This window comes from Salmo trutta, chromosome 13, assembly GCF_901001165.1.
Source record: "Salmo trutta chromosome 13, fSalTru1.1, whole genome shotgun sequence".
Classification (NCBI taxonomy): domain Eukaryota; kingdom Metazoa; phylum Chordata; class Actinopteri; order Salmoniformes; family Salmonidae; genus Salmo; species Salmo trutta.
Window position 1 is genome coordinate 46554627 of NC_042969.1, and position 15003 is coordinate 46569629.

The window sequence follows — 15003 nt, forward strand, 5'->3', positions numbered from 1 at the left end:
TTGTGAGTGGAACATTTCTGGGGTATTTTATTTCACCTGATGAAACATGGGACCAACACTTTACATGTTGCTTTACAGTTTTGATCAGTGTAATTTAATTGTGTTGTACTGAGGCAAAATAGGTGTATGAAACAATCTGTGGTAACTCTGGTTTCATAAACTGCTAAATTGCTGTGTTGTGCAATTAAATGAGGCAAAGTATTGATTCAGAAGACAACTGATATTGTATTAGACAGGCAAAAGCTAAAAGTGGATCCCAGTATAATAAAAAATGTGGTTTGATTCTGCCAAGGTGTTAAGGACAATGGAACTTTTCTCTCCACATTCCCTGTGTGTAAGAAGTCGGACACACACAGGATTGTCTACTGTTCGCCAGCTGAGAGTGTTTAGCACCTCTGAACAGAGTTGTCATCTGTTTATTTTTATATTTCTTCCCTAGCACATCTCTAATCATAACTCTTCCTGTTAACATCAAGCCCAGCAGTTAGAACCTGATAACTGAGGGTCTCTACTATCTCTCTGTTAGATGGGTGGTCCAGAACCCAGAACTCCTCTCCTCAGTCACCCAGAGGGATGAGGGGGAAAGTTACCATGCTACTACTTGACAGTGACTATAACATGAAATGCAACAACAACAAAAATATCCAGATGGCTTTTTAAAGACATGTAGAGAGGCCCTAAGGAAAAAGTTGACGTTTACAAGGCTGAGTTAAATTAGTGTCTGATTTCATAATGTTTAAATACCAAGTAAGTGTGGGAGTCTCATGAAAAATACTGTGACGTTTATTGCAGGGCTTCCTGGAGAAATATGGCTACCTGCACCAGGACAATCACATACACAATGCCGCAGAGGTCAAAACAGCAGTCCGGTACGGTACTACTGTCACTCAAATAACTCTGTCATTATTTTGAATTGTCTCCATCTCCTTCATGCAATACTATACTGTGTCCCACAAGGTACTGTTCGTCTACCTTACGTTTTTTTCTCTTTGTCCCCTTCATGTGTCCCCTGACATTCTCCACTGGCTAAGACCTTGCCACTCGGTCTTTCTCACACTACTTCACCGCCTCACCCTCTGATCTCAATTCAACCAGGGAGGCATGGAGTAGTGTTTTTCCTCAGAGAGCCTGTTGCCCAGTGGAGCAGAATATTTATGTTGGCCCGAAGACTGAAGTCGTAATCTAATTACTTACATTGGAATATACACTTATCAAGATCGCTGTTGGCTGATAAGAGTCAGTTCTACGCTTATTAGCCTGGTAGCTGTCAAGTTGTGTGGTGTTAAGGGGAGGGCGTAGGTCTGTGTTACAGCCTGAATTCAAAATGGATTGAAAAAATAATAATTCCTCAGCCATCTACACATAATACCGTACCCATTGGATGCTGTGATCACAATATATTGGCTATATCCAGGAAAGCCAAAGTTCCACAAGCTGGGCTTAAAATGGTGTATAAAGAGATCATACAAGAGATTTTGCTGTGACTTATGTGGATGATGTTTAAAATATTTGTTTCTCTGATGTGATTAATAAGGAGCATCCAGACGCTGCACTTGATACATTTATGAAATTGCTTATTCCAATTATTGATAAACATGCACCTTTTAAGAAATAGACTGTTAGAACTGTTAAGGCTCCATGGATTGATGAGGATTGAAAAACTGTATGGTTTAAAGAGATGGGGCAAAAGGAGTGGCTAATAACTCTGGCTTACTGCAAATTGACAAATTATGTGACTAAACTCAACAAAAGGAAGAAGAAACTGTATTATGAAGCCAAGATCAATGATGTAAAGAATGATGAAAAAAAACTTGAGTACTTTAAATGAAAGTCTGGGCAGAAAGAAAAAATGTACTTTCATCAAATCAGATGGCTTATTCATCACAAAACCATTTGATGTTGCTAATTATTTTAATGATTACTTCACTGGCAAAGTGGAACAACTTAGGCAGGAAATGCCAACAACGAACAGTGAGCCAACGTACTCATGCATAAAAAAAACACATAATGAAAGAAAAGCATTGTAAGTTAGAATTTTGAAATTAATAAGAAGATTGTGGGAGCTGTACCGTTAGATTTCAGTGGAGCCTTTGATATTATTGACCATAACCTGTTGTTGAGAAAACGTATGTGTTATAGCTTTTCAACCTCTGCCATATCGTGGATTCAGAGCTATCTATTTAATAGAACTTAGAGGGTTTTCTGTAATGGAAGCTTCTCTAATGTCAAACATGTTAAGTGCGGTGTGCCGCAGGGCAGCTTTCTAGGCCCTCTACTCTTTTCTATTTTTTACCAATGATCTGCCACTGGCAATAAACAAAGTATGTGTGTCCATGTATGCTGATGATTCAACCATATACACATCAGCAACCAGCTAATGAAGTCACTGTAACCCTTAAAGAGTTGCAGTCTGTTTTGGAATGGGTGGCCAGAAATAAACTGGTCCTGAACATCTCTAAAACTAAGAGCATTGTATTTGGTACAAAGTTCTAGACCTCAGCTGAATCTGGTAATGAATGGTGTGGCTGTTGAACAAGTGAAGGAGACTAAATTACTCTGTTACCTTAGATTGTAAACTGCAATTGTCAAAACATTTAGATTCAATGGTTGTAAAGGTGGGAACAGGTCTGTCTGTAATAAAGAGTTGCTCTGCTTCTTTGACACCACACACAAATAAAGCAACACCTCTCGGCACGATGCCTCTCCCCCATGTGACCTACTTGTTGTATGTACTGTATGTGTAACTGATAGATGCACACACACACTACATGTTAATGTTTTTAAATGTATGTAGATTGTAAAGTATTTTGTCTTTTTCATTTTGTGTGGAATCCCAGTAAGACTAGCTGTCACCATTGGCGTTGGCTACAGGGGATCGTAATGAATCAAATAAAACATGGAAAATGTTGCACATTTATTAATGAAATAAAGAAATATCTAATTTACATACAGTACCAGTCAAACGTTTGGACACACCTTCTCATTCAAGGGTTTTTCTTTATTTTTACTATTTTCTACATTGTAGAATACTAGTGAAGACATCAAAACTATAAAATAACACATATGGAATCATGTAGTAACCAAAAAAGTGTTAAACAAATCTAAATATATTTTAGATTTTAGATTCTTCAAAGTAGCCACCCTTTTCCTTGACAGCTTTGTACACTCTTGGCAATCTCTCAACCAGCTTCATAAGGTAGTCACATGGAATGTGTTTCAATTAACAGGTGTGCCTTGTTAAAAGTTAATTTGTGGAATTTCTTTCCTTCTTAATGAGTTTGAGCCAATCAGTGTGGCAGGTGTGGCATATATAAGATGGCCCTATTTGTTAAAATACCAAGTCCATGTTATGGCAAGAACAGCTTATATAAGCAAATAGAAACGACAGTCCATCATTATTTTAAGACATGAAGGTCAGTCAACGTGGAACATTTCAAGAACTTTGAAAGTTTCTTCAAGTGTAGTCGCAAAAACCATAGAGCACTATGATGAATATGGATCTCATGAGGACCGCCACAGGAAAGGAAGACCCAGAGTTACCTCTGCTGCAGAGGATAAGTTCATTAGAGTTACCAGCCTCAGAAATTGCAGCCCAAATAAATGCTTCACAGAGTTCAAGTAACAGACACATCTCAACATCAACTGTTCAGAGAAGACTGTGAATCAGGCCTTCATGGTCGAATTGCTGCAAAGAAACCAATACTAAAAGGACACCAATAAGAAGAGACTTGCTTCGGCCAAGAAACACGCGCAATGGACATTATACCGGTGGAAATCTGTCTTTTGGTCTGATGAGTCCAAATGTGAGATTTTTGGTTCCAACCACCGTGTCTTTGTGAGACGCAGAATAGGTGATCTCCACATGTGTGGTTCCCACCGTGAAGCATGTATGAGGAGGTGTGGGGGTGATTTGCTGGTGACACTCAGTGATTTATATAGAATTCAAGGCACACTCAACCAGCATGGCTACCCAATGACCCAACACACCTCCAGGCTGTGATAGGCTGTGTCTCCCGACCCCTCCTGTCTCAGCCTCCAGTATTTATGCTGCAGTAGTTTATGTGTCGGGGGGCTAGGGTCAGTCTGTTATACCTGGAGTATTTCTCCTGTCTTATCTGGTGTCCTGTGTGAATTTAAGTATGCTCTCTCTAATTCTCTCTCTTTCTTTCGGAGGACCTGAGCCCTAGGACCATGCCTCAGGACTACCTGGCCCGATGACTCCTTGCTGTCCCCAGTCCACCTGGCCGTGTTGCTGCTCCAGTTTCAATTGTTCTGCCTGCGGCTATGGAACCCTGACCTGTTCACCGGACATGCTACCTGTCCCAGACCTGCTGTTTTCAACTCTCTAGAGACAGCAGGAGCGGTGGAGATACTCTGAATGATCGTCTATGAAAAGCCAACTGACATTTACTCCTGATGTGCTGACCTGTTGCACCCTCGACATCCACTGTGATTATTATTATTTGACCCTACTGGTCATCTATGAACATTTGAACATCTTGGCCATGTTCTGTTATAATCTCCAACTGGCACAGCCAGAAGAGGACTGGCCACCCCTCATGGCCTGGTTCCTCTCTAGGTTCCTTCCTAGGTTCTGGCCTTTCTAGGGAGTTTTTCCTAGCCACCGTGCTTCTACATCTGCATTGCTTGCTGTTTGGGGTTTTAGGCTGGGTTTCTGTATAGCACTTTGAGATATCAGCTGACGTAAGAAGGGCTTTATAAATTGATTTGATTTGATTTTGATAGGGCTATTTGACCAAGAAGGAGAGTGATGGAGTGTTTCATCAGATGTCCTGGCCTCCACAATCACCCAACTTCAACCCAATTGAGATGGTCTGGGATGAGTTAGACCACAGAGTGAACGAAAAGCAGCCAACAAGTGCTCAGCATATGTGGGAACTCCTTCAAGACTGTTGGAAAAGCATTCCAGGTGAAGCTGGTTGAGAGAATGCCAAGCTTGTGCAAAGCTGTCACCTAGGCAAAGGGTGGCTACTTTGGAGAATCTAAAATATATTTTGATTTGTTTATCACATTTTTAGTTACGACATAGTAGCATGTCTTCACTATTATTCTACAATGTAGGAAATAGTCAAAATAAAGAAAAACCCTTGAATGAGTAGGTGTGTCCAAACTTTTGTCTGGTACTGTAAGTAATCACACACCCTTTTGCTATGACACTCCAAATTGAGCTCAGGTGCATCCAATTTCATTTGATCATCTGTGCGACGTTGCTTCAACATGATTGGAGTCCTCCTGTGCCCAATTCAATTGTTTGGACATGATTTAGAAAGAAGCACAACTGTATATAAGGTCCCACAGTTGTCAGAGCAGAAACTATACCATGAAGTCCAACGAACTGGACATAGATCGCTGAGATAGAATTGTGATGAGGCATAAAGGGGATTAAAAATATTCTAGAGTGTTGAAAGCTTCCAAGAGCACAGTGGTCTCCATCATTGGGAAATTGACTAAATATGGAACTACCTAGACTACCTAGAGCTGGCCGTCCGACCAAACTGAGCAACCGGACAAGAAGGACCATGGTCAGAGAAATGGAAATGGAGTTGACAGAACTTGACAGTTGACAAGTAGGACTACATCTGATCCTGGCCTATAGTTGCTGCTGGACCCCAATGACCACGTTGACAGAACTACAGAATTCCTTGGCTGACATGGGAGTACCTGCCAGAAGGACAAGTCTCTACAGCACTTCACTTATCATGACTCCTGAGAAAAAGGCACATGACAGCATGCCTGGTGTTTGCAAAATGACATGTGAAAGACTCTGAGAGCGTAAGACAAAACATTCTGTGGTCTGATGAGACAAAAATTTGGTCTGAATGCAAAGTGTTTTGGCTGGAGTAAACCAGGCAAGGCTCATCGCCCGTCTAACACAATCCATACCGACGAAGCATAGTGCTGGCAGCATCATGCTATGGGCATGCTTTTCAGTGAAAGGGACTGGGAGATGGTAAGGATAGAGGGAACAATGAAGCCAGCCAAATACAGGCACATCCTTGATGAGAACCTGCTTCTGAGTGCAAACTACCTAAGACTGGGGGCGAAGATTTACATTACAACAGGACAATGACCAAGGACAATGGCAAGAATTGTGCAAGCTAACAGGTGGGCCACAACAGACAAATAATGGCGCAGTACAACAGTGTTGTTCAGAACGGCATCTCGGAATGAACAACTCGGCGATCCTCGTCACAGTTGGGCTATTGCAGCAGACGACCACCGGGTTCCACTCCTATCATCTAAAAACAAGAAGAAGTGGCTCCATTGGGCATGCGATCACCAACGCTGGACAATTGAGGAGTGGAAAAACATTGCCTGGAACATGACAGCGAGTTCAGTTGTCTTCAGTGGCCTGCACAGTCCCCAGACCTCAACCCAATAGATTATCTTTGGGATGAGATGGAACAGGCTGTTCGCAGCATGAATGTACTGCTGTCCAGTCTGAAACAACTGCTTGATGACATCGCGTCAGCATGGACCAACATCCCTGTGGAACATTTCCAACACCTTGTAGAATGCACCGAAGAATTCAGGCTGTTCTGGAGGCAAAGGGGGACCCAACCGGTACTAGATGGGTGTACCTACTAAACTGGCCGGTGAGTGTATAATACAGTGCATTCAGAAAGTATTCCGACCCCTTGACCTTTTTCCACATTTTGTTACATTACAGACTTCCCCTTCCCCCTTTCTTCCTCATCAATCTACACACAATACCCCATAATGACAAAGCAAAAACAGGGTTTTAGAATTGTTTGCAAATGTATTAAAAATAATAAAACTGAAACATTACATTTACATAAGTATTCAGACTCTATACTCAGTACTTTGTTGAAACATTTTAGCCAGCGATTACATCCTCGAGTCCTCTGGGGTATGACTCTACAAGCTTGGCACATCTGTATTTGGGGAGTTTCTTCCATTCTTCTATGCAGATCCTCTCAAGCTCTGTCAGGTTGGATGTGGAGCGTCGCTGCGCAGCTATTTACAGGTCTCTCCAGAGATGTTCGATCGGGTTCAAGTCCGGGCTCTGGCTGGGCCACTCAAGGAAATTCAGAGACTTGTCCCGAAGCCACTCCTGCGTTGTCTTGGCTGTGCGCTTAGGGTTGTTTTCCTGTTGTAAGGTAAACCTTCACCCCAGTCTGAGGTCCTGAGCACTCTGGAGCAGGTTTTCATAAAGGATCTCTCTGTACTTTGCTCCATTCATATTTCCTTCGATCCTGACTAATGTCCATGCCGCTGAAAAACATCCCCAGAGCATGATGCTGCAACCACCATGCTTCACCGTAGGGATGGTGCCAGGTTTCCTCCAGACATGACGCTTGGTATTCAGGCCAACGAGTTACAATCTTGGTTTCATCAGACCAGAGAATCTTGTTTCTCGTGGTTTAAGTCCTTTAGGTGCTTATTGGCAAACTCCAAGCGGGCTGTCATATGCCTTTTTACTGAGGAGTGGCTTCCGTTTGGCCACTCTACCATAAAGGCCTGATTGGTAGAGTGCTGCAGAGATGGTTATCCTTTTGGAAGATTCACCCATCTCCACAGAGGAACTCTGGAGCTCTGTCAGAGTGACCATCGGGTTCTTGGTCACCTCCCTGACCAAGGCCCTTCTCCCCGATTGCTCAGTTTGGCTGAGTGGCCAGCTCTAGGAAGAGTCTTGGTGGTTCCAAACTTCTCCCATTTAAGAATGATGGAGGCCACTGTGTTCTTGGGGACCTTCAATGCTGAAGATGTTTTTTGCTACCCTTCCCCAGATCTGTGCCTCGACACAATTCTGTCTCGGAGCTCTACGGACAATTCCTTCAACCTCATGGCTTGGTTTTTGCTCTGAAATGCATTGTCAACTGTGGGACCTTATATAGACAGGTGTGTGCCTTTCCAAATCATGTCCAATCAAGCGAATTTACCACAGGTGGACTCCAATCAAGTTGTAGAAACATCTTGAAGATTATCGATGGAAACAGGTCTGAATACTTATGTAAATAGTGTATGTATTTTATTTTTAATAAAATTGCAAACATTTTGAAAAACCTGTATTTGCTTTGTCATTATGGAGTATTGTGTGTACTTTGTGAATGCACTGTATAATCATTAGATATACTCTTTGAGTAATGAGGTTTAAGAATGTGATTGTCTCAGTGAGTTAAATACAACAGGGACACTGAAATTCTGACGTCAAAATCTATTCCTCGGTGTGACTAAGACAGAGTTCGTCTCGTGTATTGTTTATCGGTATGCTAGTCTATATTAATAGACAATCATACCTTCGCAGCACGGTGCCACTGTGAAGCATATGGGCATGGCGCAGTGCGGGGTAAAGGATGAGGGCAGCCATCAGGTCTTGGCCCAGAGAGTCAATGCAGTCTTCACAGGCAAGATGGCCTCCAATGGGTCACAACCCTGCAAGAAATGCTATGCTCAACCAGGTGAGGGAATACACTCAAAGGTGTCTGTGTATGTGCCCTAAGCAGGTAGTTGGTGGCACTCAAAGGTAACAATGGCTTTTGTTTCCATGTTGTTGAGGTCTGTATATCTGCATTTCCATCGTTTTCCAATGACACAAACCTCCCAGACGAGCTGAATGCCTTCTATGCTCGCTTCGAGGCAAACACTGAGCCAGGCATGAGATCCCCTGCTGTCTCGGACGACTGTGTGATCTCGCTCTCCATGGCCAATGGAAGAATTTTAAACAGGTAAACATTCTTAAGGCCGCTGGGCCAGACGGAATACCAGGGTGTGGTCTCAGAGCATGCACAGACCATCTGGCAACTGTCTTCATGGACATTTTCAACATCTCCTTGTCCCAGTCTGTAATCTCAACATGTTTCAAGCAGACCACCATTGTTCCTATGAACTCAAAAGTAACCTGCCTAAAATAATATTGTCCCATAGCACTCACATCTGTAACCATGAAATGCTTTGAAAGGCTGGTCAAAGTACACATCAACATCATCATCCCAGACACCATGGACCAACTCCAATTCGCATACCACCCCAACAGATCCACAGATGATGCAATCTCTATTGCACTCCACACTGCTCTCTCCCACCTGGGCAAGAGGAATACATATGTGAGAATGCTGTTCATTGACTACACCTGCTGTAGTCAATGAAGTCTGCTGAAGTCTACACCTGCTGTATTTGGTGCATGTGACATAAAATTAGATTTTGTTTTGATTTGCTTGTGGAGTCTGTGGCTGTGGTAGCTCCAGAGCTCAAAAAGTGTGCACACTGGCCTGGGTGGGTCTCCCGTCATAAAGCCCATGACTAATAGCACTGAGGGCTGTAATTAAGACATAGAAGAGCGTCTGATGTCCCAAGCGTCAGCCAGAACAACCCCTCTGCTGCAGGGGTCTTATTAGCATATTCACTGCACATTCATTGTACCATACATACCCTACTGGATTAGAACATATATTCTGGATTTTGGTTATCCATAAGGGTAACATTTCAGTCAATGCAGTAAGGTCTCCTTTTTTTCATCCTAGGAAGTATGATTGATAGTTCAAATCATACTACATTTTGACACCAACACCAGTGCAACTCCCAATTCATGTGGTGGTTGATTCTTATACTTGGTCTCTTGAGATGTTTTGACCCTGCACAGATCCTCTGCTTGTGTCTACTGTTTGTTAGACAGTATCTGGTCTCTCTCTACAGTAACTTTAACAGCCTGGTGTTAGTGACCGTGAGGAGGCGACAACCATCCCCCTCGTGTTCCTTCCCCTAGCCTGAACTTTGAACATTCGGCATTCCTCCCCGTCACTGAGGGGATTGGCTAATACTCTGGGAATGTAATGGCGTCGGACGGTCTCTCCCACTTCCAAGTCAGTACCTGATGAGGCCTGTCCTCTGTTCGCTAGCTAGGTAAATAACATATCTCTGTTGTTTTAAGACCTGAGCCACTGTCTTTGTCATCACCGTCTCAGAAAAATGACTCATACGACAAGCAGGAGTGTTATTAAGCGAAACATGTGAACGTTACTTCTACAGCAGGCATCAGGTGTCCCTCAGGGAAGCCCAGGGTCAGGTTCATTGGGCACCAAACAGAAGAAAAACTTAAAAGGAGAGGAACTACCCGGATTCCAAAAATAAACAAAAATGTTTGTTTTCCGTTTCAAATCATTTGAATGTGCCCTCATGAACACGTCCCTGATGTTTCAACTTTTCCCTTTTATATAATGTAATGAGCACATTAAATTAATGTGAATGCTACCATGACTACAGATAATCCTGAATGAGTCGTGAATAATGATTAGTGAAAAATTTAGACGCACAAATATCATACCTCCAAGACATCTCTTAACCTTACAATAACAGGGGAGGTTAGAATTTTTTTGCGGGGGTATGATATTTGTGTATCTAACTTTCTCATTCATTATTCGCAGTTCTTTCAGGATTACCTGTAATTGTGGTAGCATCCACATGAATGTATAAGTGTTTAGAAACATTATTCTTATTTACAATAAAAGTCACTCCCAAATGGCACTACATTATTTCTATTGGGCACAAAATAATTTGATACACAGCCAAAACAAACAGCAAATGCATCCAACAAATTTGTAGAGTCACAAGCTTGATGTAGTCATTGCATGCTGTGAATATGGGACCAAATACTTTACTTTTTGTGAATTTGTTCCAATACTTTCTATCTCCTAAATTGGACTATGTACAAAAAGCGCTGTAATATCTGAACGGTTTGCCCGATATGGATGAAAATACCCTCAAATTAAGCTGACAGTCTGCACTTTGTCATAGTCATTGTATAATTTAAAATCCAAAGGGCTGGAGAACAGATCCAAAACAACAAATGTGTCACCGTCCCAATAATTTTGGAGCTCACTGTACGTGTTTTAAACCATAGTTTGTACTTGGTTTTGATGACATAAAACCGATAAATTACTTGGATTGAATTGTTTATATTTTTCCATTGTTGTTTCACAGAGAAAAGGAGGTGCTACTACTGTCCCTCCCAGGAATAAACAAGCACACCTAGCTCTTATCCAGGAAGACTAGCTATGGGAATCTAAAGCAGGTTCCCACTGATATTTACAGAGGCTACATTCCTTCACCCTTGTTCAAGAAAAGCAGTGCAGGTTGTGAATGCTCTGTGTGTTTGTGAGAGGCGTGTGCCTTTTGGAACCACAGCCCCTGACTGACCACATGCTTTCTCTCTGGTTTGAGGTGTGAATGGGTAATCTTTTACACATACAGTACCAGTCAAATGTTTGGACACACCTACTCATTGCAGGGTTTTTCTTTCTTTTTATTATTTTCTACATTGTATAATAATAGTTAAGACATCAAAACGATTAAATAACACATATGGAATCATGTAGTAACCAAAAAAAAGTGTTAAACAAATCAAAAATATATATTTTTTGAGATTCTTCAAAGTAGCCACCCTTTGCCTTGATGACAGCGTTGTACACTCTTGGCATTCTCTCAACCAGCTTCATGAGGTAGTCATGTGGAATGCATTTCAATTAACAGGTGTTAAAAGTTAATTTGTGGAATTTCTTTCCTTCTTAATGCATTTGAGCCAATCAGTTGTGTTGTGACAAGGTAGGGTTGGTATACAGAAGATAGCCCTATTTGATAAAAGACCAAGTCCATATTATGGCAAGAACATCTCAAATAAGCAAAGAGAACCGACAGTCCATTATTACTTTAAGACATGAAGGCCGGTCAACACGGACAATTTCAAGAAGTTTGAACGTTTCTTCAAGTGCAGTCGCAAAAACCATCAAGCGCTATGATGAAATTGGCTCTCATGAGGACTGCCACAGGAAAGGAAGACCCAGAGTTACCTCTGACGCAAAGGTTCATTAGAGTTACCAGACTCAGAAATTGCAGCCCAAATAAAAGTAACAGACACATCTCAACATAAATTGTTCAGAGGAGACTGCGTGAATCAAGCCTTCATGGTCGAATTACTGCAGAGAAACCACTACTAAAGGACACCAATAAGAAAAAGAGACTTACTTGCTTGAAATCTGTCCTTTGGTCTGATGAGTCCAAATTTGAGATTTTTGACACAACCGCTGTGTCTTTGTGAGACGCAGAGTAGGCGAATGGAGGATCTCCACATGTGTGGTTCCCACCGTGAAGCCTGGAAGAGGTGTGATGCTGTGGGGGTGCTTTGCTGGTGACACTGTCTGTGATTTATTTATTATTCAAGGCACACTTAACCAGCATGGCTACCACAGCCTTTTGCAGCGATACACCATCCCATCTGGTTTGCGCTTAGTGGGACTTGTCATTTGGGACAATGACCCAACACACCTCCAGGCTGTGTAAGGGCTATTTGACCAAGAAGGAGAGTGATGGAGTGCTGCATCAGATGACCTGGCCTCCACAACACCCGACCTCATCCCAACCATCTCAATTGGGTTGAGTTGGACCGCAGATTGAAGGAAAAGCAGCCAACAAGTGGGAACTCCTTCAAGACTGTTGGAAAAGCATTCCAGGTGAAGCTGGTTGAGAGAATGCCAAAAGTGTGCAAAGCTGTCAGCAAGGCAAAGGGTGGCTACTTTGAAGAATCTGAAATATATTTTGATTTGTTTAACCCTATTTTTGGTTACTACATGTGTTATTTCATAGTTTTGATGTCGTCACTATTATTCCACAAAATGTAGAAAATGGTAAAAATAAAGAAAAACCCTTGAAGGAGTAGGTGTGTCCAAACGTTTGACTGGTACTACACAGTGGCAAGAAGAAGTATGCGAACCCTCATAAAATTTTATCTGATCTTCATTTAGGTCACAACAATAGACAAACACAGTCTGCTTAAACTAATAACACAAACAATTATAAGTTTTAATGTCTTTATTGAACACACCCTGTAAACATTCACAGTGTAGGGTGGAAAAAGTATGTGAACCATTAGATTTAATAACTGGTTGACCCTCCTTTGGCAGCAATAACCTCAACCAAACATTTTCTGTAGTTGTGGATCAGACCTGCACAATGGTCCGGAGGAATTTTGGACGAAAGCAATATTCTTGGGATGTCTGGTGTGAACTGCTCGTGGTCATGCCACAGCATCTCAAATCGGGTTGAGGTCAGGACTAACTGGGTCACTCCAGAATGCGTATTTTCTTCTGTTGAAGCCATTCTTTTGATTTACCTCTGTGTTTTGGTTCGTTGTCCTGTTGCGTCACCCAACTTCTGTTGCGCTTCAATTGGCGGACAGATAGCCTAACACTTTCCTGCAAAATGTCTTGATAAACTTGGGAATTCATTTTTTCCGTTGATGATAGCAAGCTGTCCAGGCCCTGAGGCAGCAAAGCAGCCTCAAACCATGATGCTCCCTCCACCATACTTTACAGTTGGGATGAGGTTTTGATGCTGGTGTGCTGTGCCTTATTTTCTCCACACAGTGTTCTTCCAAACAACTCAACTGTAGTTTCATCTGTCCACAGAATATTTTGCCAGTAGCGCTGTGGAACATCCAGGTGCTCTTTTGCAAACTTCAGACATGCCGCAATGTTTTTTTGGGCGTCGTCAAAGATGGAATGTGGCGTCGTCAAAGATGGAATCCGCATGCAGATGATGTAAGTTAGTGCTTCAATGTTTTTTTCTTCCGTGGTGTCCTCCCATGAACACTATTCTTGTTTAGTGTTTTACATATCATAGACTCGTCAACAGAGATGTTAGCATGTTCCAGAGAGTTCTGTAAGTCTTTAGCTGACACTGTAGGATTCTTCTTAACCACATTGAGCATTCTGCACTGTGCTCTTGCAGTCATCTTTGCAGGACGGCCCCTCCTAGAGAGAGTAGCAACAGTGCTGAACTTTCTCCATTTATAGACGACAATTTGTCTTAACGTGGACTGATGAACATCAAGGCTTTTAGAGATACTTTTGTAACCCTTTCCAGCTTTATGCAAGTAAACTATTCTTAATCTTAGGTCTTCTGAGATCTATTTTGTTCGAGGCATGGTTCACATCAGGCAATGCTTCTTGTGAATAGCAAACTCAAATTTGAGTTTCTTTTTTTATAGGGCAAGGCAGCTCTAACCAACATCTCCAATCTCGTCTCATTGATTGGACTCCAGGTTAGCTGACTAACCTGGAGGACTGTGGGGGTCTCAGATGGTTGAGGGGCAGCTCTTGGGGAACTGTGGGGGGGGGGGGGGGGGGGATCTTGGAGGGCTGGTTGCCTGGCGGTTGGGAGCTTGGGCTGGTGGCTGATGGATCGCTGGTTCGGGTCCCTGTTTTTGACCTTGTGGGAGATCTGTCGACGAGCAGGGTGTTGGTTGCCTCTGTGTGTTGCTCTGGATGGGAGTCTGTTAGATGACTAATGTGATGAAGTTATTGAGCGGCTTCACAGCAAGAATACTGTACGTTTTAAATATTCAATACAATATATATATATATATATATATATATATATATATATATATATATATATATATATATATATATATATATATATATATATATATATATATATATATATAGAAAAGCTATTCCACAACAGCTACCTAATACACACAAATCTAAGTAAAGGTTTGTGTATATTCGGTAGTTGTGGAATTGTTAGTTCACTTGTTGGATATTGCTGCACAAGGCATTGACTCAAGGCTGCTGCCCACTGCAAATGTCAGTGTGGACGTAACTGCATTCATGTAAATGGTCTTTGATCTGCTCTTGATGAGTCCACCAAGATAATTTGCCTGAATATACTTACTGTAACTTGACCCTACATTTGTACTGTTTTACCATTGTTTTATTTAAACTGCTTTTAAATTAGTCTGGTGGTGGGCAGTTATTTTATTAACAACCTTCTCTTTGATAAGACTTAGCAACCCATATCAACATAGGGTGCTGAATGATAGTGTTTTAAAAGGAGCTTTAACTTCTCCAGATTTGTAACCCACAGTTTCTATCAGATCACCACATTGGGTTTGATGTTGAGTCTTTTTTCTCATGTCATACCTCTAAAGTTATCATAATATGAAAGTCACGTAGAATCTGTAGA